At 35.3% G+C, this 26,177-nt stretch overlaps 2 protein-coding genes and 1 long non-coding RNA gene across 11 annotated transcripts in view; 1 reads left to right on the top strand and 2 right to left on the bottom strand.

The window, feature by feature from the left end:
- Window positions 1-26,177, bottom strand: part of LOC105213758 (frequenin-1) — a 151,139-nt gene that overhangs the window by 23,106 nt on the left and 101,856 nt on the right. The window lies entirely within an intron of this gene.
- LOC128922173 (uncharacterized) lies at window positions 1,962-5,144 on the bottom strand. Its single transcript, XR_008471431.1, has 2 exons — window positions 4,411-5,144; window positions 1,962-4,258 (listed from the first exon to the last, which is right to left on the bottom strand). It is a non-coding gene; the product is annotated as an uncharacterized LOC128922173 (long non-coding RNA).
- The window catches only part of LOC105213749 (chymotrypsin-elastase inhibitor ixodidin-like), a 344,198-nt gene continuing 327,227 nt past the window's right edge, over window positions 9,207-26,177 (top strand). For 2 of the 4 annotated variants that reach the window (XR_008471429.1, XR_008471426.1), the window contains exon 1: window positions 9,208-22,977. The gene's annotated coding sequence lies outside the window, so the exon portion shown is untranslated. Of the gene's footprint in view, window positions 22,978-26,177 lie in introns of all 4 variants that reach the window. The other 2 variants (XR_008471427.1, XR_008471428.1) reach the window with 2 other exon arrangements.

Here is a 26,177-nt window from a genome sequence, read left to right as displayed (position 1 = left end):
CACTTTCTCAATGATTCCGGCTGACTAGTTTATTGGAAACAAAAAATAATAACGGTGTTTTGATTTGTAAACTTAAATGCATGAAATGGACTATTACCAAATGAATATAGCAAAAATTTATGTTGTGGTAGATATTTGAAAAAAAATTTCGAATTTTGCGTTTGTCCTTTTTTGTTTTTTGGTATAAAATTTTAAATCGAAATTTTAGGAATTTTTGATTGATAATAGAGCATTTATTACGTTTGTATGTGCTGAGTGCATTCAATAAATTTGAAGTTTCAAAAACACAGTTTTGAGAAAAACGCGTTCAAAGTTTCCAGCTGCCAACTCAGCGCTTCGAACAGCTCCTTCTTCTAACTGCTGTATCTTTAAAAGGACTTTGAATTTTTACAAATCACTTTACTACCGTATGCTAGACATGATATGAAAATAATTTAAGAAAAACAAATGGGTCCATCACATGCCCCCTTCAACATTTTTATCTTTGAACGAAAATCAATAGGAAATATATCAAAAGTTACGATTTTCGAGTCTGAAGTTCTACGCCAAACCAATGACTGGTACTGCTGTAGCAGATGCCACACGTACGTTAGCAGCAAAGATATTTTGTTGATTCGTACAATAATTTCCCATAACAGCGAGTCAACATGCACACATTCATTTAAATTTACATATAAATTACAAAAATAAAATAAACCACAAAAAAATCATGCAGAAATGTGTTATCAAAAGGCATTACCAAAAAAAGTTATTATTTTTTACCGACATACAACAGCCAAGCATATACATACATATGCAATACATATGCATATCTGTGGCATGAATTTGTTTGGAGTATCCTGCAGCGAAGTCACATAAAATTCCATGACAAGCCATTAAGTTGTACGCTGTCCGTTTCATACATTAAAATAGACAGGAACATATGTATCGTATATATATATGTACATATATCTTTATTTCTCCACTGCTTCATATAAATGTTCACCTTTATTTGCATAGAAATGTTGTTAATAAAAATGTTTTGTTCTCATTGCACAAGTCAGTTTAATAGACACGCTGGCGTTATGTCACAAATATTCTGCTGCATGAAATTTCACTACACACACCATTACACGCCATTCAATTGCATTTGTGCTCGCATTCAACACGAAATGTTTTTGTATTTTTTTTTTGTGTCTCAATTGTACGAAAACTGTGAGAGAGATGGCAAGTGATAGCGTTGAGGGTGTGCGCCTCGAAAATGGGCTAATAGCCAGGTCACATGTGTTGGGGGCGAAATTTATGCTTATTCTTCGACATAAGTTTTTTAATAAATGAAGTGTTCATACATATAAGTGTGGAGTTTTATGAAAAATCGGTGAATTGATAAGCACTTTTTGAGGTGGCAAATTTAATTGAAGAAATTTATGAAATAAATTTTGTGTCAAAATGGGGTACAATTTGGGGTTGGATGGCATTTATATAAACGGGGATTATTTATTTTTCTTTTTTTATCGTAAGCTTTCCTGGAAGACGTCACATAATGTTCCTCAAAATTTTTGAGGTTTTCAATATGGTTTCTCTTAGTGTGCATACTTTTAGGCTACATAAGTGAAAATAAATTTTAAACATTCAGCATATATAAAGTACAACATGTGTATATTAAATCTCAAACTCCAAGAATTGAAAGTGAAATAACACCGTCTTAAAAAAACATATTAAAACACCTTTTTCTCTGCAAGGAAGGAACTTCAGATCACACGAAGAAGTAATGAAAACATAACCATATATCAAGAATAACTGAAATAATCCATATGCTGTCACTACATGGACTATACTATTAGCTTAGCTTTTATAAAACAGGTAAGAAAGTCAGAGCTGAATCAAAAAGTGAGATAATATTCCCAATAAAAATTCATACACAATCATTTCAACCCTTCACGAGAGAGCCTAATGCAGAGGCTGAAAATAAAGATATTTAAAATTTTTTATTTAAATATATACCATCATATATTTCAATTAACCACATTTTTGTGAAATTTTAATTTAAAAATTCCGTAAACTCAGTCGTTGGTACCTCATCTCCAAAACGTGTCAAAAAAATGCTCTTACCGTGTCATTATAATTCATTATAGGTTGATCTAAAATCAATAAACCAAAAATATTTCGATAGATAGGACGAAGGAAAGACCTTAATTAGAGAAAAAAGAAAAAAAATTAAATTTTTTTTTTACAGAATTTAAAAAAAAACACTTTTTTGATAAAATTTTCGCGATATATTGGCTCGAAAAAATGTTGTAAAAAATATATAAATAAAAAATATATAAATAAAAAACATTCGTTCATTAACTAGATAATGTTATCCAAAGATGTGTGCTAAATTTGAGCAAAATCGGTTCTTAACTTTTCGACAAAATGTGTACATCGACTTAAAAAATTGATTTTGAAATATACGCGTTTAAAGTTTTATATTCTAACTAATGTGGTCTGATGGGCAGAACTTGTAAAGGGAATATTTCTTTGAATTTTCCTATTTTATATTTTTGGATAATTTAACATATTGAAATATTTAACAAGACAAAATTTATTTTTTTTTAATTTTGAAATTTTTAGACCACCCACCCAGAGGTATCTTTCGGCACAGCTAGAGATAAATGGCAACTTAATTAGTAGCGCTTAAGAAGATCTATAGTATAAATTTAGGATTCTATACATTTTGTTGCCTACCTTTTGGCACATTGTTAAATATAGGTTTTCAAAGTATTTCAATGTTATTATTTGTCGTGCTAGCAAGTAAAATTCTTTATTAAACATTAAATATGCTGTGTTTTTTGCAAATTTTTAACAAAATTGAATATAATTTTTTGCGTAAAATAGTATATAAAGACAACTTAGCAAAATGAAATTGTCATTTAATTGAAGACAGCAGATGAGAAAGGTTCTCAAATATTCCAGCTCTTTGGAGGAACTCTACATTATTACAGAATATCATAATATGACTGTTAAAAGAATATTCGCAAACTATTTAATTTGAGGTAGGTGGTTAGGTGCAGCTCTAGCCGTTTCTTGCTTGTTAATTTATAGTTTTGATCATAAACACATATATTATATAATTTCTATAAAACCATTTATATAGAATGTCAAAATTCTTTAATTCTTTAATTTCATACCGTTTGTGACATTATTTTTCCAGTCAAATAATGACCCCGAGTGCAATGTCACACCTCAAATGTTAATTCAACAATTTGTTGCCGGATGGAATACTAGTTGCTCCAATATTTTTATTTTTCTTTCTTTGCCGGCGGTGACAGAATCGATTTTTGATTGGTAAGACCTTCAACAATGGTCATCCAAATCTTCCGAGACGAACTTCTGAAGGTTGCAATGACGTTCTTATTCTTAGTTCTTGGTTCTGTGGTTTTGTAACCATGTTCAAATACAAATACAGTAATTTGTTGCCGGATGGAATACTAGTTGCTCCAATATTTTTATTTTTACTTTTCTTTGCCGGCGATGACAAAATCGATCTTGAATTGCTAAGATCTTCAACAATGGTCTTCCAAATCTTTTGAGTTCGACCAGCTTCTGAAGGTTCTAATGACCTTCCTATTCTTTGTTCTTCGATTTTTGAGCCATGTCCGCACTTGAACATTGCTCGAGTGCAAAATCGCACCTCAAATGTTAATACAACAATTTGTTGTTGAATGGAATATTAGTTGCTCCAATATTTTTATCTTTCTTTCTTTGCTGGCGGAGACAGCATCGATCTTGAATTGGTAAGACCTTCAACAATTGTCTTCCAAATCTTTTGAGTTCGACCAGCTTCTGAAGGTTCTAATGACCATCCTATTCTTTGTTCTTGGATTTTGGAGCCATGTCCGCACTTGGACATTTCCTTGCTGGCGGAGACAGCATCGATCTTGAATTAGTAAGACCTTCAACAATTGGCTCAAAAATGTCATCAAAATCTTCTGAGTTTGACCAACTTCTGAAGGTTGCAATGACGTTCTTATTCTTAGTTCTTGGTTGTGTGGTTTTGTAACCATGTTCAAATACAATATCACACCTCACATTTTAATTCAGTAAGGTTCTAATGACCTTCCTATTCTTTGATCTTCGATTTTGGAGCCATGTCCGCACTTGGACATTGCTCGAGTGCAAAATCGCACCTCAAATGTTAATACAACAATTTGTTGTTGAATGGAATATTAGTTGCTCCAATATTTTTATCTTTCTTTCTTTGCTGGCGGAGACAGCATCGATCTTGAATTGGTAAGACCTTCAACAATTGTCTTCCAAATCTTTTGAGTTCGACCAGCTTCTGAAGGTTCTAATGACCATCCTATTCTTTGTTCTTGGATTTTGGAGCCATGTCCGCACTTGGACATTTCCTTGCTGGCGGAGACAGCATCGATCTTGAATTAGTAAGACCTTCAACAATTGGCTCAAAAATGTCATCAAAATCTTCTGAGTTTGACCAACTTCTGAAGGTTGCAATGACGTTCTTATTCTTAGTTCTTGGTTGTGTGGTTTTGTAACCATGTTCAAATACAATATCACACCTCACATTTTAATTCAGTAAGGTTCTAATGACCTTCCTATTCTTTGATCTTCGATTTTGGAGCCATGTCCGCACTTGGACATTGCTCGAGTGCAAAATCGCACCTCAAATGTTAATACAACAATTTGTTGTTGAATGGAATATTAGTTGCTCCAATATTTTTATCTTTCTTTCTTTGCTGGCGGAGACAGCATCGATCTTGAATTGGTAAGACCTTCAACAATTGGCTCAAAAATGTCATCAAAATCTTCTGAGTTTGACCAACTTCTGAAGGTTGCAATGACGTTCTTATTCTTAGTTCTTGGTTGTGTGGTTTTGTAACCATGTTCAAATACAATATCACACCTCACATTTTAATTCAGTAATTTGTTGCCGGATGGAATACTAGTTGCTCCAATATTTTTATTTTTCTTTCTTTGCCGGCGGTGACAGAATCGATTTTTGATTGGTAAGACCTTCAACAATGGTCATCCAAATCTTCCGAGACGAACTTCTGAAGGTTGCAATGACGTTCTTATTCTTAGTTCTTGGTTCTGTGGTTTTGTAACCATGTTCAAATACAAATACAGTAATTTGTTGCCGGATGGAATACTAGTTGCTCCAATATTTTTATTTTTAGGTTCTAATGACCTTCCTATTCTTGATTCTTCGATGTTGGAGCCATGTCCGCACTTGGACATTGCTCGAGTGCAAAATCGCACCTCAAATGTTAATATAACAATTTGTTGTTGAATGGAATATTAGTTGCTCCAATATTTTTATTTTTCTTTCTTTGCTGGCGGAGACAGCATCGATCTTGAATTGGTAAGACATTCAACAATTGTCTTCCAAATCTTTTGAGTTCGACCAGCTTCTGAAGGTTCTAATGACCATCCTATTCTTTGTTCTTCGATTTTGGAGCCATGTCCGCACTTGGACATTGCTCGAGTGCAAAATCGCACCTCAAATGTTAATACAACAATTTGTTGTTGAATGGAATATTAGTTGCTCCAATATTTTTATTTTTCTTTCTTTGTCGGCGAACACAGAATCAATCTTGAATTGGCAAGACCTTCAACAATGATCTTCCAAATCTTTTGAGTTCGACCAGTTTCTGAAGGTTTTAATGACCTTCCTATTCTTGATTCTCCGATTTTAGAGCCATGTCCGCACTTGAACATGGCTCGAGTGTTATATCACACATAAAATGTTTATTCATTTTAGTTTTTTTGAACGGTTTTGGAGCTATGTTCGCACTTGGATTTCTTCTACTCCAATACGTTCTGCGATTTTCCTTCGCCCACTTTAGTTCAAATAGAATAAATCAGATTTAGAAATGTTGATGGTGACGGTTCAAATAATACTCAGCTCAGGTTGCCCAGCGCTCATTTATTTATAGAATTTCAATAATATCAGAATTGTTCCTTATTTTTGTGCTAGTTTATAAGCGATTATATTAAAATGAAGATTATTATTACCGTGGAAGGATGCAGATTAATAGCGTTTTTATACAGCCAAATAAATTGATTAATCAAAATTTTTATTGAGAAACCCTTTTTTGCCTTTTACACTACCGGCTGCTCGATAACCGATCAGCTGTTATACATTTTTGTTTTTGCTTTTCTCTTATAAAAGTTGGTAAGTCTCAAGTCTCATCAGCTGATTGTTTTTTTCAGCAGCGACATCTACCGTAGCTTTTTTTATCGAAAAATGCAGTCAATCGCAGACAAAGAACGTACATATACATATATAATTGCAAATACGTCTTTGTCGTAGAGTTGCATTTTATATTAAAATCGATTAAAGTTCTATTAAAGGTTAATATAGATTTTTATTTTGTATGGCAAATTGATCTTAACAACCGTTTTAATCGAGCAGAGGACGGTTTATTGCTCATGTGTAAAAAGGCTATTAGAGCTCATATATGTAGATATTGGTAAAGCATGTTTGACCCCCAGAATCTAAAATCTATAATACATTCAGTACCCATTCGGTACAGTTTTGAAGAGCGAGCAAGCTGATCTGAGTGGAAATTTTAAGTCCTTTAGGATAAAAAATTAAATACTCTGCCTGATGATTTGACTGCAAAGCTTTGTAATAGTTGGAAGTATGTATATATGTGTTATAATTTTTTTTTTGTTTATGGGTATCAGAGCGCCTGACTCTGTAAATCTGACCACGGATTTCGTTGTACCGACTCTTAAATAATTATCATCTATGGTTTTTACCAATTATATTTTAATTCAATGTAGTTCATGGTTCAATCCCTCAAAACCCTATCGAATTGTTAGGAATTGTAGGAAGTTGCCTTATAGTTCTGTTGTTCTTAATGAAGGCTGGGATGTGATGGGCTCAAAAAATGTTTTTTATAATAAATAAATCCTTAACATGTCTAGAATACTTTAATAAAGTGATTTTTAGAAATTCAAAGTCGTTTTTAAGTTACAGCAATTAGAAGAAGGTGCTGCTCGAAGCGCTGGTTTTCAAAATTTCCTCCATCGTATCTCAAAAACGGCTTCACCCAATGAGTTGACATTTGTTATGTGCACCTTGCATATGTAAACGCACTGAACGCTCTATTATCAAATAAAAATTCCTAAATTTTCGATTTAAAAACTTTAAAGCAAAAACCAAAAAAAAAAAGCAAAATGTCTATCAAAGGTTCAATTTTTGTTATATTTACTTGAACGTATTGCGTTCCATGCTTTTAAGCTTACATATTAAAACGCCGCTAAATTTTGGAAGTGCGAGCCCATTTTTTTGAGTCGGGGGTTTTCAGATCGCTGTAAATCATGTTCCACACAATATTTTTATCTTAAAATTTAAATTCATACTCTCGACATATATGTTAATAAATGATAATCAACATAAAGCTCTATCTATTTTCTGGCCATCACATTGGATGACCCGCTTAGCTGAGATTTGGAAAAACAATATATTGCTGGGAAGTTCACGCTATGGTGTATTCCAGTTTGTACGGTGAACCGTTTAATAAAACCGTTAATTCAACAACTTTAAGCAAAATGATTTAGCAAATTAAAGCCATTCAACAAATCGAAAAGGATTAACTTTTTAGCCCCACAAAACCCGTTCTCGAATTCTGAATTTCGGTGTCTGCAAATGAAAGCAATTAAAGTTGCGTTCAAATTTTTTTATTACATTAGTATGTGTGTAGCTTAATTAAACGCAGCATATTTGTATAATAAAAAGGGGAAAGAATTACACAAACTTTAATTGCCAACAAGCATACATACAAACATGCTCGTAACAATTAATTCAATAAAAAAAGAATGTAACTGCCAAACAAAGTTTTCCGCACATTTGAATATGAAACACACAAACACACCCATTCGACAACGCACACGTGCTTTAATGTCCATGTGTCTGTGTGTGTTTGTGCGTGATTCAATTAAATCCACAAACGCAGACATTTTGCAAATGAGCATAATTTCATCAGCAAAAAGTTAATTTGCTGACTGATCAACAAAGAGGAGTGTACTTATTTTCAGTTTAGCAATAATCAGCAGTCAACTTGTGGCACAAATGAGACGACAGCGCCCTGCTCTCGGGCTTGGTCTTGGTTTCTCAGGCGCGTAGAATGGCAATAAAGTTTCGCAGCAGGATAATTAATTTTCGCTTGTAGATTCGTAATGCAAACAGCGATTGGTGTAGCCGATTGGCGAAATGTGGACATGCCCAGTGCGTGCGCGTAAACATTGATGCCGCTGGGAAGGGTGGTGTCGAGGGAGAGGTAGTAAAAGTCAGCGGCATCTGTGTGCATAATTTTGTTCTGCAATACTTTTTTTACTACTATATTATTTATGAGTTTGTGTTAATTACAGAGCTACTGATGCGAGTATACCTAGGTAGCTGAGTTTGAAGCCCAGTATAGAGAAAACGAATTAAAGTGATCTTCCAGCCGATGATTAGACAAAAAGTTGATAATATGTTTATGAGGATCTAAAAATTCTAAAGATAACTCCGGCTATAATGTCATTAAAGATACAATCGATTAGATTCAAATGCCGAAAACAGATAAAGTGCCATAACTAAGCCATAAATAAAGCTATAAAAATTGGTACAAATGATTGCACTAGGAAGGGGATATTTGAATGTAATTTTTTTTTGGAAAGTGGGCGTGTCCCTGTCCCCTGCTAAGTTTTTTATAGATATCTCGTAAAGTAACAAAGCTATATCAAGCAAAATCTATATAGCCGTTTCATTTAGGCACTCCCTTATACAGTCCAAATATGAAGTATGATTATAACCACGCCTACCTCCTATACAAAGGTTACGTTAAAAATTCCTAAAAATGCTTTAATTCAGTAAGGAAACCTTAAATTTCATGGTAAAGATGGCTGCACTGAAATTGGTATACAAAATGTTTAATGGGCGTAGCTCCGCCCATTTATGCGCCCAAAACCATATCTCAGGAACTACTCGATCAATTTCAATGAAACTTGGTTTGTAATAGTTTCCTTACATCCCAATGATATGTTATGAAAATAGGCCAAATCGCTTCACAATCACGCCTACTTCCTATATACCAGAACTTTGAAGACAATCTGAATCATTTACTTTACAATATATAAAGTAAGCACTAGTGAAGATATCGTAACAGAACATATACTGCATTTATGGTGTGGCATCGGCCTTCCAAAAAATCGAACCGAAATCGGACCATACGTTTTCTGTGCCCCATATATCGCACATGAGGACCTCGGTGCTTCTAATTTTTTTTACCGAAAATAAGTATAGCTAAGTCTCTCAGATATTTTAAAGAAATTTACGAAAAGAAAGTCGGGTCTTAACTAGCTCCCTTTACCTAATATTAGGGTTTCCAGCTTTCAATGCACTTTATACCATATCTATGACGAATATAAGTATGAATCAAATTGTGTGTTTTATATTAAAAAAGTTAAAAAAAAATTGCGAGAGTATAAAATGTTCGGTTACATACGAACTTAGCCCTTCCTTACTTGTTTTTCAATGTTTTTGTAAAAAAATAAATCCGAAAATATATCTTATTATGTCCGAAAAACTTCAAAACATTCGATCGAGTACTTTCTTTTCACGAAATCATGAAAATCGCCAACATTTTCAAGGTTTTCACAGGTATAGCCCCTTAACGGCATTATAAAAATACTGTATCAGGGTTTATCACAGCCGTATCTGAAGTGACCATAACGTACAACGATAGTTAAGAGCTTTAGTATATAATAGGGCCCTTATCAGCCTGCCGTGAAACGAGTCACCAATTTCCAAACCTTAGTCAATTCGAAACCACTTAGTTTCGTCTCTCTCTCTTTTTACATTATTGCATTCATATATTTTATTTTATGAATTATGCTTCAATATAGGTATTTATGCAGAAATATTTTCTTTGATATACACCTGCTTACATTTAAGGGTCATAAATCTAATGTTTATGCAGTCGTGGACTGTATAGAATTTAAAATTGCCACCAGTTGTTTTCGTATATGAGCTATTAAATTTTAATGATATCAATGTATTACGTGTTTGTCATTCAAATGGAAATCATTTTCAATACTTACACAGATACATTAAGAAATTGATTGGTAAATGAGCATAGACATTGAATAGTTCAACAAAAAATTAAAATGGAATTTTGTGAATTTTCTCAAATAAATATTTGCAGTTGAAGTACATACATACATAATTTAAATAAGATTTGAATATTTAATGAAGGAAAGAAATTACTAACAACCACACATATTTTTAATTTTTCTAAAACCAAAATGTCACGTAATGAACTGAAGACGCATGTAATTAAAAGCGCTTCGTAAATATCTCCTTTTCGTTTAGTTGCAGTAGACATAAATAATTGTGACAGGTGCTAAGTCATGAGAAATTCACATTTCCGTTAAATGTGGCAACATCAACAAATTCGTATAACGTGCAGAAATTACAAAAGTGAAGTTATTTGTTGCATTTGCTGCTGTTGCGAGTTGAGCGGTTTGCCAACTCAGCCACTTGGGGATTCCACCAATTAATTCCTTTGTTTTAATTTATTTCTGCCTTGTGCAGTACTTTTGTTCGTTGACTCTACTACATGCATATGACTGAAACAATTAACCTCAGAGCGCATTCACTTGAGAATATACAGATGAAATAAAATTATTTGCAAACTTTTTAATTTATTCATAAACTTTGCTATGTATACCTTTTGGTTTTTCGAAGTAGCACTTGCATACGAAGTACTTACGAGGGCTGTCCGGTAAATATTTGGTTCTCACAACCCAAGTAGCATCCCTATCACAAGGACATTTACTATCCTATAGTACACGTCTCAATCTCGATTTTGGGGATATCCAACGGCTATATAAGGTTATCTTAGTTTTTTGAAATAAGAAAAAGTCACACGGAGTCATGACTGGCGAATATGGAGACTAGAGCATCAAACAAATCACATCAAACATCACAACATCGTATTTCAGGGCCATTTATATATGTAAATTGGAATCTTTATTATTATTTTAAATGACATTTTTAAACACATTATAAGTCTTGGCAAACCTGAGATTTTTGGTGTAGAATGAAAGAACAATGTCCTTTCCGATGATAGTCCATAGCCCTGCTGGAATGAAGAGCATAAGTCCAGTTGAGGTCATCTAAGGCCCAGGCAATATGCTGTTTCGATGGGGGGGTATCGGACCAAACTGAAAGGGGTATCAGATGAGTTGGGTTCGTTGGACTAGTATCATGCGGGGACTCATTGCAGGACGACATGTATTCTGTATGTCGGGGTTCAGTCTGGTTAAATAGGAGTTTAACCTGTGGCTCTACTGTGAATGGCGTTTAAGGCATGGCTGAAGCTATCCGCGTCCGCAGACTGACGAATTGCGTTATGTTGTCCACTTATTGCTGGAGTGACCTCTTCATGCCCCTGGGCGGTTCCGCTTCAAGCAAATGACTACTTGGGTGATTTCGGCGAAAAGAAGCAAGAAAGTTCAACGAGGTAGTCGTTCACTTTCGAACACATATTATCAATTCCAGTGCCCGACGTCATTATCGTGCATCTGAATGTAACTGAAATTCCCTCTGGTGGTTGAGGGAGTTTTGAGATAGAGAAATTAAACAATAGCGGGTAGTGGACACTATCCCCGAAATAGTAGGGACGATTGCCGACCGCTCAGGCAGTTCATGGGCCATCTCTTCAGCCCCGGAGAAAGTGTTGTTTGCTCTGTGTCTTCCAGTAGCGTTATAAGGTTGACCGGCTTTTGACAGGTCCAGAGTCACTAGGACGGTTCTCTTTCAGGATGGTTACTGATTAAGGCCATGAACTATCGAGCGTTTATAACGCTAAGTGCTGTGCTAAGTATTAAAGTTTGATCTCAGTTCATTGAAATGTTCAAGGCTTTAGTTTTTCATATGATTTCCAAGAATTAATAAAAAACAAGTAAGGAAAGGCTAAGTTCCGGTGCAACCGAACATTTTATACTTTCGCAATTTATTGCTATATTTTTATTAAGAAAACACACAATTTGCCCCATATATTCGGCATAAATATATTTCACATATTAACCGATTTATAAGCTATTAAGCTCATCGTATTTTTGAAAATATAATTAGGTATTCTCATATATTCATATATAAGGGAATTATGACCCGATTTTAACCTCTTCTGGTACAGAGACACACTATTAGAAGAAAAATATTTCCTCTGTACTAAATTAAGATAACTGAGAGATTTACCGAAATTTTCGGTGAAAAGTTACCATGGGGCACTGAGTTCTTCATTTTCGATATCCGGGCATTGAAAAGTTATAGTCCGATTTCGACAATTTTTTCACAAGTGATGCCCCAGATCATATACAGTATTTGAGTAAAGTTTTATTTCGCTATCTTCATTGGTTCCTTATGTATATACATATTATAAAGTGAAGGAATAAGATGAAATTCAAAAATTAGTTATATGGGAAGTTGTCGTGGTTGTGAACCGATTTCGTCCATTTTTCACACGTGTCATCAGGGTGTCAAGAAAATATTATATACCGAATTTCATTGAAATCTGTCGAGTAGTTCCTGAGATATTGTTTTTGACCCATAAGTAGTCGATGCCACGCCCATTTTCCATTTTGTAAAAAATTTTCAGTGCAGCTTGCAAATTTTTAGTAATTTTTAACCTAACCTTTGTGTGGGAGGTGGGCGTGGTTATTATCCGATTTCAACTATTTTCATGGTGTGTGGTGGGGTACGTAGGAGAACCGACTGCAGAAAGTTTGGTTTATATAGTTTTATTGGTTTGCGAGATATATACAAATAACCGATTTGGGGGCGCGGCCACGCCCGTTTTCCCAAAAATTTTACTTTAATAACTTTATTTATGGCTTAGTTATAACACTTTATAGAGTTTTCGTTTTCGCCATTTTGTAGGCGTGGCAATGGTCCGATTTTGCCCATTTTCGAAAGCAACCTCCTCAGGGTGCCAAGGAATACGTGTTCCAAGTTTCGTTAAAATATCTAAATTTTTACTCGTTGCACGGACAGACGGACGGACGGACAGACAGACATCCGGATTTCAACTCGTCTCGTCATCCTGATCATTTTGATATATATAACCTATCTAACTCGTTTAGTTTTATGACTTACAAACAACCGTTATGTGAACAAAACTATAATACTCTCTTAGCAACTTTTGTTGCGAGAGTATAAAAAAAAATTTCTCGATTCATTACAAAGGAACGTAATTTACAGTATTTTGTTGAAAATTTAAACTTAATGTATACACCTCGTTATTATTTCCATATTAAGGAGCTTAAATACTTTACTTAATTACTTTGTCAGAATTTCCTTCCATTAATTTTAATAAAATAATTAAATCATAATTCTTCAATATATCAACAACACTTTTCTACCACGACCTCTGTCGAATATTTTGTGCTTATATGAAAATAATAAATTTTTATTGCACAAAATTAATGCGTAAACAAAAATTTCACGAACAAACATTGCAATCCACTTTTTGCTTTTGCTCACCTTCTTTTTCAGAGTTCCTTTTTACAATTTCGTTTATTTGTGCAAAACACAACGTGTACGCAGCTTTCCTTCACAATTACTAACATATCAACAAAATGCAAAAACAGTGCACAAATTTCAGCCGCTATGCATGAACATAAATGATCAAGCAAAAATCAGCGCAAGTTGACAATAGAAAAATTGGTGTGCGGTCAGCGGTTGTAATACATGCTCGTGTTCGGACTATTGTTCGCGTTCGGAGTGAATTTATAAATAAAGATCACTACTTTTCTAATATGTATATGTTTATAGAACTTATGTTTAATATTCTAAGTTGTGTAATTGAAGTGCGTGGTAAGAATAATAAAATGGAATGCGGTTGTGTTCGAAATAGTGAAATTAGTGTTATGTTTCAAGCAAAAAATGTGGTGGAAAAAGTGAAAATAAGTGAAAAGTGTTTAAAGTGCAATTATGTTAAAATTACTGATAGTGAAGAGCGCAAATAATTAAAGTAATAAAATAAGTGAAGTGTTTGAAAATGGTGAAGGTCTTGTATTTAGTCGTCTCGCAATAGTAATTTCTGTTTATTCGTTCGTGCGCTCGTCTTTTTCGTGAACATAAATAATAGAGACACATTTAATTTTACGCCTAAAAAATCTAGGTGAGTAAATCAATAAAATGGGGAAACTTTAGTATATAATATAATAGTATCCCACGATTTCATGGAAAAAATAAATTAAATCTCTAAAGATAATTATGAAATAAATTTTGCATTTAATAAAAGAAAAATATTTTAGGGCTTATAACTGTGTTTTATTGTCTCTAATAATTTTGAAAACGGATCTAAATGCCAATTTGAAATATTTTTTCTCCAAATATATTCATAAATTTTGATTTTTTTTTTGTGATTTTTATTTTTTGAAACCATGAACTGTTGTCTGCGACTATTCTCACGTCCGATGTTTTAGCCTCTGGACTGACCTCCTAAAGATTCAGACGGAAGAGCTCTGTCATGAACTCGTCAGGAGTAATCTGGGTGGGCACCCCTTGCACCACAACTCTCGGCCCTGTCTTCTTATTTACGGTCACGCTAAGACCGACAACTCCAAATTTGACATTATTTGCCACTTTCTCCCTTTCCAATACAGAGCGGGTGCGGATGACCACACCACCACTCTTAATGGGCTTCACCTCGTGCACACGTACACCGAGGGAAGGTCCCACCTCTTTCACGACCTTATATATAACTTCTTTGGAGGAAGTTACAAGAGCCTTGCTCCTCACTACGACCGACCAGATCTCTACTGCCTTTGGCAGCGTTGGCGCTATTGCACGGGTGCTGGAGGGGCAGGCGCCGAAGCCCCACGAGCAGGCCTTGCTCCACCTGAAGAAACGGAGGGTCCCCCACGACATTCCTTCAGCGCATGCACTTGCCCGCGAAGATGCGCATTCTCCATAATAACGGACATTAAAAGTTCCTCATATTTAGAGGTAACCGCCATGAGTTCCTTCACGGCAGAGACCTCTAGGTTTTCCGACCCGAAAAATACTTCCCTAATCTCGGCTGTTACAACTTTTATAGCTGCAACATGGCCGACAGCGCTACCCCCAACTACGAACCATTTCCGTGCCTACGACATCCTTAGCGGCGCCCTTACTCCCGGCTGGTTTCTTGGGGTTGACGACTGCTTCTGTCATGCCCCCTCTCCCACCTTCACTACAGCATTCGCCCTCGCTTCCGCTTTCGTCGAACTTCACCAGCGGTGGTGAGCCCACCCGCTGCTTCCTGCGCTTTGGTGACCTCGGACGTGGTCCCACACCATCCTCATCCGTCGTGGATACCACCTCGACCGTTGCGGATACGGAATCCTCGCCCTCCGCACGCGCCTTGGCTTCTTTCCTCCGAGGTGGAGCCATATCCACCTACACTGGGTGGTACTCTCGTGTACCTGCACCACAACAACACAAAGTACAAACACTCACGATAAGCACAACACTTCTGGGAAAATGTCTTTAATCTTTAGCACTCGCGACCGCGTACCTGCTCTACAACAATGTTTTACTGGTCTTCAATATTATTACACACCAGGCAATAACGATGTCTATATTTTTGTTTAATCACTCCCGAAAAAGTCCTTGTAGATACCTCATCCAAATTTTCTAATCATTAAGTGCCGCAATAGTGTCTGTATCATTCATTCTAACCGTTAGTTGTGTTTTGCTGTTGTAATGTATACTCTTATCAACACGTTTGCATACCATGACAATATACAATTACTACCAACACCCACTTTTCGAAACCTCAAGTGCCACTAAACCGCAATTGACAACTCCTTCAATCGTATTTGAGTGACGGCAAACAATGAAACGAGCACAAAAACAACATTGTATTGTATGTACATATATGGAAGCAATCAGAACCCGACTACCAATATAGAATTTGACAAATTGGCAGGTGATGGGCACATATAGATATTTAGAGTATACAAATAAACATTTGTTTATTTTCGGACGTGTATTGTGTTCTGTGGTGTTTATGTGGAGGAGGGTTTAAGCTGTCATTCGATCCTCCTTGGCTTTATTAGTCAAGTTGGCGTGGTATGATATCTATTCGTGCTTTTGGCAAATGTCGAAATATCAAAACATTTCGGATTGAGTAAAGACATACATATTTACACGCAATGTAACCCAATAAATAGTCAGGATGGAGTTGGTTTTCCTCGAAAATTTTCAGGGATTATTTTACAAAAATAAAGGAAGAAGATAAAAATTTTGATTTACTATTTAGTTGTAAGGATTCTCTTTGATATTAATTCGAATTTTCTCATCTCCGGATAATCATTGTAAATCTCATATGAGAGTATAACGAGAAGTTTGAAGAAATGGATTTCCATTGTTTGTTGGGTATATCAGATTTGTGTGACTACAGATTCTCCGATGTGTACGAGTATGTTACGTTTAAGTACATCTGTATCCACTTAAGTATGCTCGCATGAGTAACTAATATACTTCGAGAGTATATTTGACTGTTAGATTAATACTTCTTACAAGTGTGACTCATATACATAGAAATATATATAGGAATGTATACTTCAACAATATTTCACGTGTCCATAAGCTAGCTACATTTTTTACACTTAATATAAAATAAATCCAAATCAACTTGTGCGAAGGACGTACAGAAAGCACCAGGTGTTGCATAACTAATTGAGCGTAAAAGCTAATATTTGGACAAATTGGAAATATTGCAAATGTTCAAAGGGAATATCAAGTGTATAGCGAAGAAATTGTAATAATCTTATTAAAAGCTTACTTAAAATGCTTGACCATTACATTTTGACTAATGCGAAATAATTTATATTGCGCTTAATGCTCAAGCTAATTTACATCAATCAAATCGAATGAAAGTTGATTTCATACAGTGAAAACTCTGAGCGAAAAGTTGCAGTTAAGCTTTTACAGATGTGCTTACACTTATTTACTATAAATTTTGTGTACTCGAAGGTACCATCTCACGAGGCATTTTTTCCACTTTGCTAAGTCAAGGATATTTTATGAAATACGTTGATGGCCTTATGTATTTTAAATTTATCATCGCATGACATGTTTTACGAATTCTGAAAGCATATTCTACAAGTGTATAGCTTCTAGTTATGTTAAAATGTGCCAATTATATGTGTTGCCTACATTTAGGCACATTGTTTAGTACTTTTTGTCATATTATTTCCGTAAAGTATGCTATAAAATACGTTTCTGTCTACCAAACTTATAGTTTATCAAATATATTCTTACATATTAACTAGATAAAAATAATTAAATTTTAATATTTGTAAGCGAAAAAAGTATAAAAAGCCGAGTTTGCAAAATTAAATTGTCATTTAATTGAAGATTGCAGACGATTAAGGTTCCGAAATATTACAGTTCTTAAGGTGACTTCATATTATTATGGAATCTTTATCTCGTGCGACTTCTTCAATCTATTACTGGAGAAAATAAGCTGCAGCGCTATATAGAGAAGGTACAATCTTCCACAAGAGTATACAGCTGCTGGCGTATGCCGATGATATTGATATCATCGGAAGCAACAACCGCGCCGTTTGTTCTGTCATCAAACAAACAGTCAGCACACTCGCGTCTTGGCTCCCACGTCACTGTTGACAGTCATACCATTGAAATAGTAGATAGTTTCGTCTACTTGGGAACCAGCGTTAACAACACCTTCAGCCCTGAAATACAACGCTGAATCTCTCTTGTACAGGTGTTACTTTGGACTGAGTAGGCAATTGAACAGTAAAGTCCTCTCTCGACGAACAAAAATCAAACTCTACAAGTCGCTCATTATTCCCGTCCTGATGTATGGCGCCGAAGCCTGAACGATGACAACATCCGATGAGACGACTCTTGGGGTTTTCGAGAGAGAGGTTTTGCGTAAGATTTATGGTCCCCCGCCAAATATATATATATATATATTATAGAATACAGAAACAATATGTACATACATACATATATGGCTGTTGTAAAAAGAAAGTTCACACAAAACTAAAAATAAGTTTAAAAGGGAGAACTAAAGCAGATCAGTTGTTGAAAGTCCACTTTTTATCTTCGGCAGAGGTATGCTTTGCGATATTAGTCCATTGGAAGGTTTTCAATGAATGATATGGAAGTAGGCTTGCTGTAAAGGGGCGGATCCGGACTAGTGTTACGCTTGATTTTGTCACGTACAACTTTTGATGAAGCATGCTCTTTAGATATAGAATGCTTCTCTCCTTGAGGACAAGGAGATGAAAGATTGATGAGACCTACTAATTCTCTTCAAAGAAGAAGAAATTTATTTTTTATCAGACGAATCATTCATTCATTATCATTCACGTTAAGTGTAATTTTTTTTAAATATTCTCCGAAAATATGCAGTTAATACCATTATTAATTTTCGAGTTATTCGACATATAAGAAAGAGTGCTCTGGCACTCAAAAACGCTAGTGTGAAACTTTAAATGCGTTTTGCTCAAAACTATGTTTTTTACACTGGTGACAACTGTAACTTGGAAACCTATTAGTAGGTTTTAATAGAATTGCTACAGCTCTTAAGGGGTTATATACAGTTAGAATTTTCAAAACATCGATTTTTTTTATTTCATTTTCTTAATGTACATATATTTAAGAATACACACAGAAAATTTCATATCGTTCCGGTGAATATTTTCAAAGTTACAAGCAAATGAAAAATTTGAAAAGGCGTTTCAGAGTGCTTGGAAGTACAAGGTCCAAACTTTAAACGCGTTTTTCTCAAAATGGTGTTTTCAAAGGTGTATTCCTTCGATTAATTACTAGATTTAATATTATTTTAACGAAATCTGTTTGGTTTTTTTAATTTCGGATGATCCAGTTCCGAGATATAGTGGTCACCGCGAAACGTCTTTTTTGAGAGGAGCTCCTGGAGATCAGCTGTAGCTCTTTTTCAAATAAATATTTTTACTAGTACTAAGTCTTAAAATACAGTTAAAAGATACCATAATATGTGTATAAAGTTTTGGATCAATAAATTAAAAAGTTTTCTCAGAAAAAATTCTGGAAAATTCACTTTTTTTCGGCCGTCTAACTGTATATAACCCCTTAAAACACATAATTATTCTGTACCAAATAAAGACTTTTACTTTTTTTTTCAAAAATTTCGATTCTTTTAGACCAATTAACTGTCGATTTTTTCTATATAGAAAAACAAGTAGTAGTAGCTTATCCATGTATCGCAGATAAGGCTCTAAAGGTTCCCTAAACTTACAATACATACTAGCAACACTCAGCCTACCGAACTCCCCCTCTACAGATACACATACACCCTCTTGTAACGAATCCAAGACTATGCAGTCGTAGCTTGGGTCAGTCACAACTATTGTAGCATTACACCCAAGGTCCGCGAAGACCCTGAAACCCCCAGGAAGACCACTTATCCCCCAATGGGTGGTGTAGGGCTCCTGGAGTAAGGCGATGCTGCATCCACAATCTAAAACACGACGCCCTAACTCACACATGACGGCATAGGACCCCTGACAAGTTAATTGCAAAATCCCCCCCATTAGTGTCTAGCAAGGGCACGCTCGACAATGCCGCAGTAGACTGGGCAAGCAGCTGACATCTTATGGTACCCCGCTGGTTTACCCTTGAAAGCGTAGTTGCGACAATGCAGTGCATTGGCGCAGCGGGCAGGTCTGTGGCCTTCCTGACCACATCTGCGGCAGACATCGGATTTGACCTTGCATTCCGCTACTCTGTGGTCAAATCCCATACACCGGAAGCAACCGGCGGCTACAGGGCTATCCGCACGAACACGGAAGGAAAACCACCCGGTATAACATCTTCCCGCTTCTAAGAGGGCAAACATTAATTTGTCTGAGCCCTCGAGAACAACGTTAGTTGTACGGTCAGCCTCCACCTTCCAGGGGCGACTGACTATTCTCACATCCGATGTTTTAGCCTCTGGACTGACCTCCTGAAGGTTCAGACGGCAGAGCTCTGTCGTGAACTCGTCAGGAGTAATGTGGGTGGGCACCCCTTGCACCACAACTCTCGGCCCTTCTTATTTACGGTCACGCTAAGACCGACCTCTCCAAATTTGGCATTATTTGCCACTTTCTCCCTTTCCAATACAGAGCGGGTGCGGATGACCACACCAAAATCTTTAGATATAGAATGCTTCTCTCCTTGAGGACAAGGAGATGAAAGATTGATGAGACCTATTAATCCTTGCGTTTTTCTCAAACCAATGTTATTTAAACTGGTGACAACTGTAACTTGAAAACCTATTAGTAGGTTTTAATAGAATTTCTACAGCTCTTAAAACACATAATTATTCTGTATGAAATAAATGGTTTTTATTTTTTTTCAAAAATTTCGATTTTTTTTAGACCAATTAACTGTCGATTTTTTCTATATAGAAAAAAATCCGGTGGCCGCCATTTTGTTAATTAAAATAAAAAGAAAAAAACTTCGATCCCCCAGGATTATCTATTTATAAAACACATTTTTCTTATCCGATTGATTTTAGATTAATCTACAAGGACTTTTTTTTGGAACTGGGTCAACACATACAGCTTTAATTTTGAAAATTACAATTTTTTTTTCAAATTTTCGTGACTTCAAAATCCCGATTTTATCGATATTAGAACACTATTAGAAGAAAACGACTTCCACTGAATTTCTATAAAATATAAAAAATATATAAGAGATTTTCCGAGATTTTAATTGAATCGGTATAAATATCAAAAACCACAAAATCTCTTCGTTTTTTATTCGCTGGTAAATATTTTAAATTATGAAAACTTATCCAACTTCATGGTACGTAAATATTTCGCAATTTTGGATTTTTTCTTCATTCATTTAAATAATTTAACAACTGCTCATTGTTCTGTCAAATAAATACACACACTCAGACAGCTGGCTTGTCAAACTGTTGGCAGTTCGGAAGCTGGGAAAAAAGCTGAGGTAATGAGTTGGAAAATTAAAAATTTACTGAGGAAATGAACCGCTACGCTTGAGCAAAAAGTGAGTGAACATAATAGTATGTAAATACTTACATAAGTACAGTTATTAAACTGAGAAATTGCCAAAAATATGGAAATTAAGAATTAAGAAAGAACACTCATATTATACAGAGGTAGTCAAAATTATTTAAACATCGGACGTTTTTTTACAAGTTTCACACAAAAAGCTTTCGCTTCTTGTTGTTGTTGTCGCAGGGTCACAAAATGCTATATTGTTGTAAACCTTGATCTATTCCCGAGCGAATGAAGTCGGTTTGGCAAGAATAGTTAGAAATATGTCGGAGAAATAGGCAAATGAACTGAAGACTCGCAGTAGACAAAAGTATTTACACGCAACTTGAACTCTATTATCCTGTTCTTATTTAATGATCTTTTTTTTTTAATTTTAATGTTTAGTCTAAGTTACTATTCTAAGGCGATAAATTCATAGTTGGTTACACCGCCGTTGGCATCATTAATAGCCTGCTTTATGGTCCGAATTGATTCAACCCAATTGTGCGCTAAGTTTTCGGTTATTATATCAATTGTCCTCTGATATTTAACGAATGTCCAAATATTTTCAATAAAGTTAAGGTCGGGGCCCTGCGGAGGTCAAGTTGACTTGCTTCACTTAAAAGTTTTGTTGGTAACGATTCTTTATGAAATGGAGCATTGTCCTGTTGTAAAATGTTGTCAATAGTTGGAAGAGGCCGACTAACCACTACAATGACATGTTCATGGGAATTCTGATATATCCGGATGATTTAGGGTTCCTAAATTAGTACCAAATCTCCAGTAAAGAAGACTTCCCCCAAAAAATCATAATGTCACCTCCGACTCTATTTAGCGTCTAAACGTCTAGTACGTGATAAATGCATAAAGCGTTTACTAAAAAAGCCCTGGAACTAAACTTTAGTCTTATCTGCCCACGACAGACTTTAGGATACAATTTATGGCAAATGAGAGGCATATCGATTTTCCGGGATCGGATCGGTGTCGGAAATATTGACCACTTTATGCACAACGTAGGCATTTCTGTTAACTTTTTGTAACGTCCTGAGCAGTGTAGCATCATTGACTGTTCATGCAATATGCTGATTCGATGCTGATGCACTATTAACAGGACTATTTATGGGATTTTGTATGACAGTTCCTACTAATCTTCTGCATTCTCTTTGAGTTATCACAGGTTTCCGCCCAGTTATCTTTAAATTGTTCTTGCAATATTCCATGTCCTTCTTTTTAATAACATTATAAACCGTATACCATCAAATGTTATAAATTTTTACTAACTCCGAAGCCGAAACCCCAGTCTTAAACTTAGTAACAGTCTCCGATCTAGTTATAATCCATAATTTTTTATATGGTAATAATAAGTTTTATATGGCAAGGCTTTGTTAGTTAGTTATGAATGCAATAGAATCAAATTACTACTTTTGCTCAAACCAAATCCAAGGATAAAGGCTAAATCGACGTGTGTAAATACTTTTGATGCAAAAAAAAAATACTTTTGACTACTGCGAGTCTGTTGTTCATTTGCTTATTTCTCCACCATATTTCTAGCTATTCTTTCAGTCGCTCAGACATTGATCAAGGTTTACAACAACATACCATTTTGTTACCCTGCGACAACAACAACAACAAGCAAATGCTTTTTTTGTGAAACTTGTAAAAAAATGTTCGGTGTGTAAATAATTTTGACTACCTCTGTATGTTGAATTATTTTTGTCAGGTTCATAAATAGAGTCACTATTGAACTCATCGAGTACAGTATTTATTATAGAGTTTCTGTACAAGTAATGAAGCGTGATAATTTATTTAAATGAAACCAATTGAACTGAACTGAAATATATAGCAATATACTTAAATAATTAATTTTTTTATTTCTATACTCCGGCACTTATTTTTACTATAATTTTCTTTACTTTTAGATGACAGCATTGTACGGCGCTGAAAAATAAGGTAAGTTAAATTTTTTTAAATTATATTTCAATGATATATTTTTCATCCAACATCTTTCTCCATGACCTATGACCTATGCCCTATTTTCCATCACTGCTCTGAATAAAGATGTAATAAATTTCCAGTTGCGTTTAAATTTTATCAGGTGTTTTGAAGTGATTTAAATTTATTTGTTTCCTTTATCTCTCGTATGACGTCAAGGCGCACTAAAAATGGACATCGAAGTTTGATCTCAGCGCTGATATATGACATCCACCCGAACTTAGTCCTTCCTTCTGTGTTATCTTTTCATTTAAATAATTACGCACACAAATAAACTAAAGTTGTGAGAAATTTTAGAGCTCTCTACATTTTGCTTCAATTTCAAATTAAACTTTTCAACAGTAACTTTCATGGCAGAAGTGTACTTTTAATCTAATAATCTTACTAAATTAAAACAACAAAGTTTCTGCTGCACCAGCAGCACTGCTGCTCATGTAGTGCTGAGAAAACATGCCACAAATCTAACAATAAAATCATCTACCAAAAATCACCAGCACTTCGTTGCCACAATTGAAAATTCGCCATACTCTCACACCTCCACGAATGTCCTTGTTGTGCACATTGCACTGCACTTTGGCGTTTTTTAATATTCCCATTTTCATGTGCAAACTTCTGTAGCCACAAATTGGCTGCGCTGTAACTCCTGGTTGGACTACACTCAACCCCTCAGCTGTCCGTCACATTGTTGGTGTCTTTAGCTAACTTTCACTGATGTTTCAACATATCACTCGAAAGTGTTTCATACATATGTACACTTACAGTTAGGTAGTACAGTAAGTGTGTGTGTTCACATTGAACTTACCAAAATGATTTTACCTAATTTAGTTGAAATATTTTGAAATTGTTCCAAGTTGTGGCGAGTGCTGAGTGGCTGCTGCAGTTCGTCGTCGGTCGGGTTATTTTTGTGCATTTGCAACTTTTGCCACAAACTCGTTTACTCGTAAATGTTGCGGGTAATTGAAGTTGACAGGCTGCGCTCTGAGGCGTCTCGATTCGATTAAGTCAATTAAAATGTATACTTCTATACTATGTAAGCGCTCACTTTGCTGTGGTGTTGGTAATTTTTGCTTAATTATCGGACACTCAATTAAATACCGTTTGTTACGCTTTGTTTTCTCGGAAGTGACAGTGAGTGTTGGGGTTTTATGTGTATAGAAAGGGTTGTCCGTAATTTTGTAAATTTCGGTGCTACCGGGACCGATATTACATTCTGTCAAATAAATTTTTACCGCTGAGAATATTTCAAAATTTTGTTCCCAGGTTGGCACAATTATCATCGACTATTCTGTCAATTTTTATTGCTATGTGTCATTTAGTTTGTTTACGGCGTCATTAGGAACAAGTCAACCTTTTGTGTACGTTGCGAGTTTTACTATGTATAAAAATATTGAACAAAGAGTTTGTGTGAAATTTTGTGTTTTAAACGAAATTTCTTGTGCCAAAACGTTGGAAATGTTGAAAAACACATTTGGTGATTCAACAATGTCGAAAACTCAAGTTTACGATTGGTATAAATCGTTCAAAGAGGGGCGAGAAGAAGTGAACGATTTGCTACGTTCAGGACGGTCTTCGACCTCTTCAACTGAAGAAAACGTCGGCAAAATAAAGGAAATGGTAAACGCAAATCGTGATTATAGTCTGCGAGAGACTCCTACCTACCTACCTCATGAGACCGCTTATCATATTTTGGTTGATGTTTTGGGTATGCGGAAAGTAGCAACGCGATTGGTGCCAAAAGATCTGAATTTTCTTCAAAAAGTGAATCGCACAAAGCGTTTATTGAGAACTAGTTTTTGAACAAATATCATCGAACAACCACCGTACTCTCCAGATATGGCTCCGTGTGACTTTTTCCTGTTTCCGAAACTCAAATTCCCACTTCGTGGAACCCATTTTGAGAGCATTGCAGACATCGAAACTAATTCGCAACGAGAACTGAAGATCATCCCGGAATATAGCTTTAAAAAGTGTTTCGATGTTTGGATTCTTCGTTAGAAGAAGTGTATTGCCTCAGATATATTAAATTTAGAAGATTGTTAAGTTGTTTGTGTTTTATTTCAAATTTCCGGGTACTTATTTGACAGAATTTAATCTAATAGGGAATAATTTTTGGCAAGGATCATAGCTCTATGGTACATCCATAAAAATTTCTTTTTTTAAATATATCAAATGTTTCAGAGATTTTCGGAAAATGTTGTTAAAAAAGAGCTTAGTTTTATTGAGGTAATTAAGAGTCATGGCCCTTGATATGAGAGTGTTCTGGAGTACTTTTTTTCGTTTTATTGTTAGTGTTCTGTTTTCATAAAAAGCTAAGCTTCTTCTTCTACAAGTTCATTTGATATGACCGTCATTACTTTAAGATATTCGATTAATACGAACGACTATATCCGTCGAGCTTTATCGCCAATGCTGCTGGGTGTGCTTAACAGGTTTATGGAAATCAATATCAGAAATCAGCTTTGTGAAAATAATGATATATACTGGTTGTGTCTTCACTCCGATAGTCTAAGACCAATCTTTGGGTTGCTCTTTGCTAAGGTTGATCAACTTTATCCTGATGTCTTATATCAACCCTTAAACTTGCAGTTATCCTAAGAGAAATCTTAAACCTTTAGTAGCTTGGAAAACATTTTCGAATATAAAACTGATTCAAGGATATACATATATATGAACATATATATCCTTAAAAAAATCTATACCAGTCTTAATTATGTGTAACTGAGTGTTTGAGACTCAAACATAGAACAAAGGTTTTGCCAAGCGCCGTGAGGGAGCACGATCCATTTGCCGAATTCAATTGCAGCGCCCCACAATCTCCCCTCAAGCATATGCGTACATGTATGCCTACGATAATACAATAAAGGATTGTCAAATATCCTTAAGGTCCAAACATGTACACGTTGCTGAAAGCCTAATGTTGTAGACGAGTATATGTAAGTAGGTACAAATGTACACCTGTACTCATGAGTATAATTTCTCATACGCTCAGACCCAGATATACATATACATCGCTATGTGTTTGAACTCCCACCGCATAACGTGCATAGTCGTAAATGTCGCATTACTTGCTACGCTCGCTGAGGTGGCAATGGGTTTAGTAGTTAAATATTTTAATAGCCCAGTTGTGCAGTCGGGCAGAAATTAATGCGCGCTCGCTC

The sequence above is a fragment of the Zeugodacus cucurbitae genome, chromosome 5 (genome assembly GCF_028554725.1).
Source record: "Zeugodacus cucurbitae isolate PBARC_wt_2022May chromosome 5, idZeuCucr1.2, whole genome shotgun sequence".
Lineage (NCBI taxonomy): Eukaryota > Metazoa > Arthropoda > Insecta > Diptera > Tephritidae > Zeugodacus > Zeugodacus cucurbitae.
Note: the sequence above shows the minus strand (reverse complement) of the source record. Positions and strands in the feature narration are given on the sequence as shown.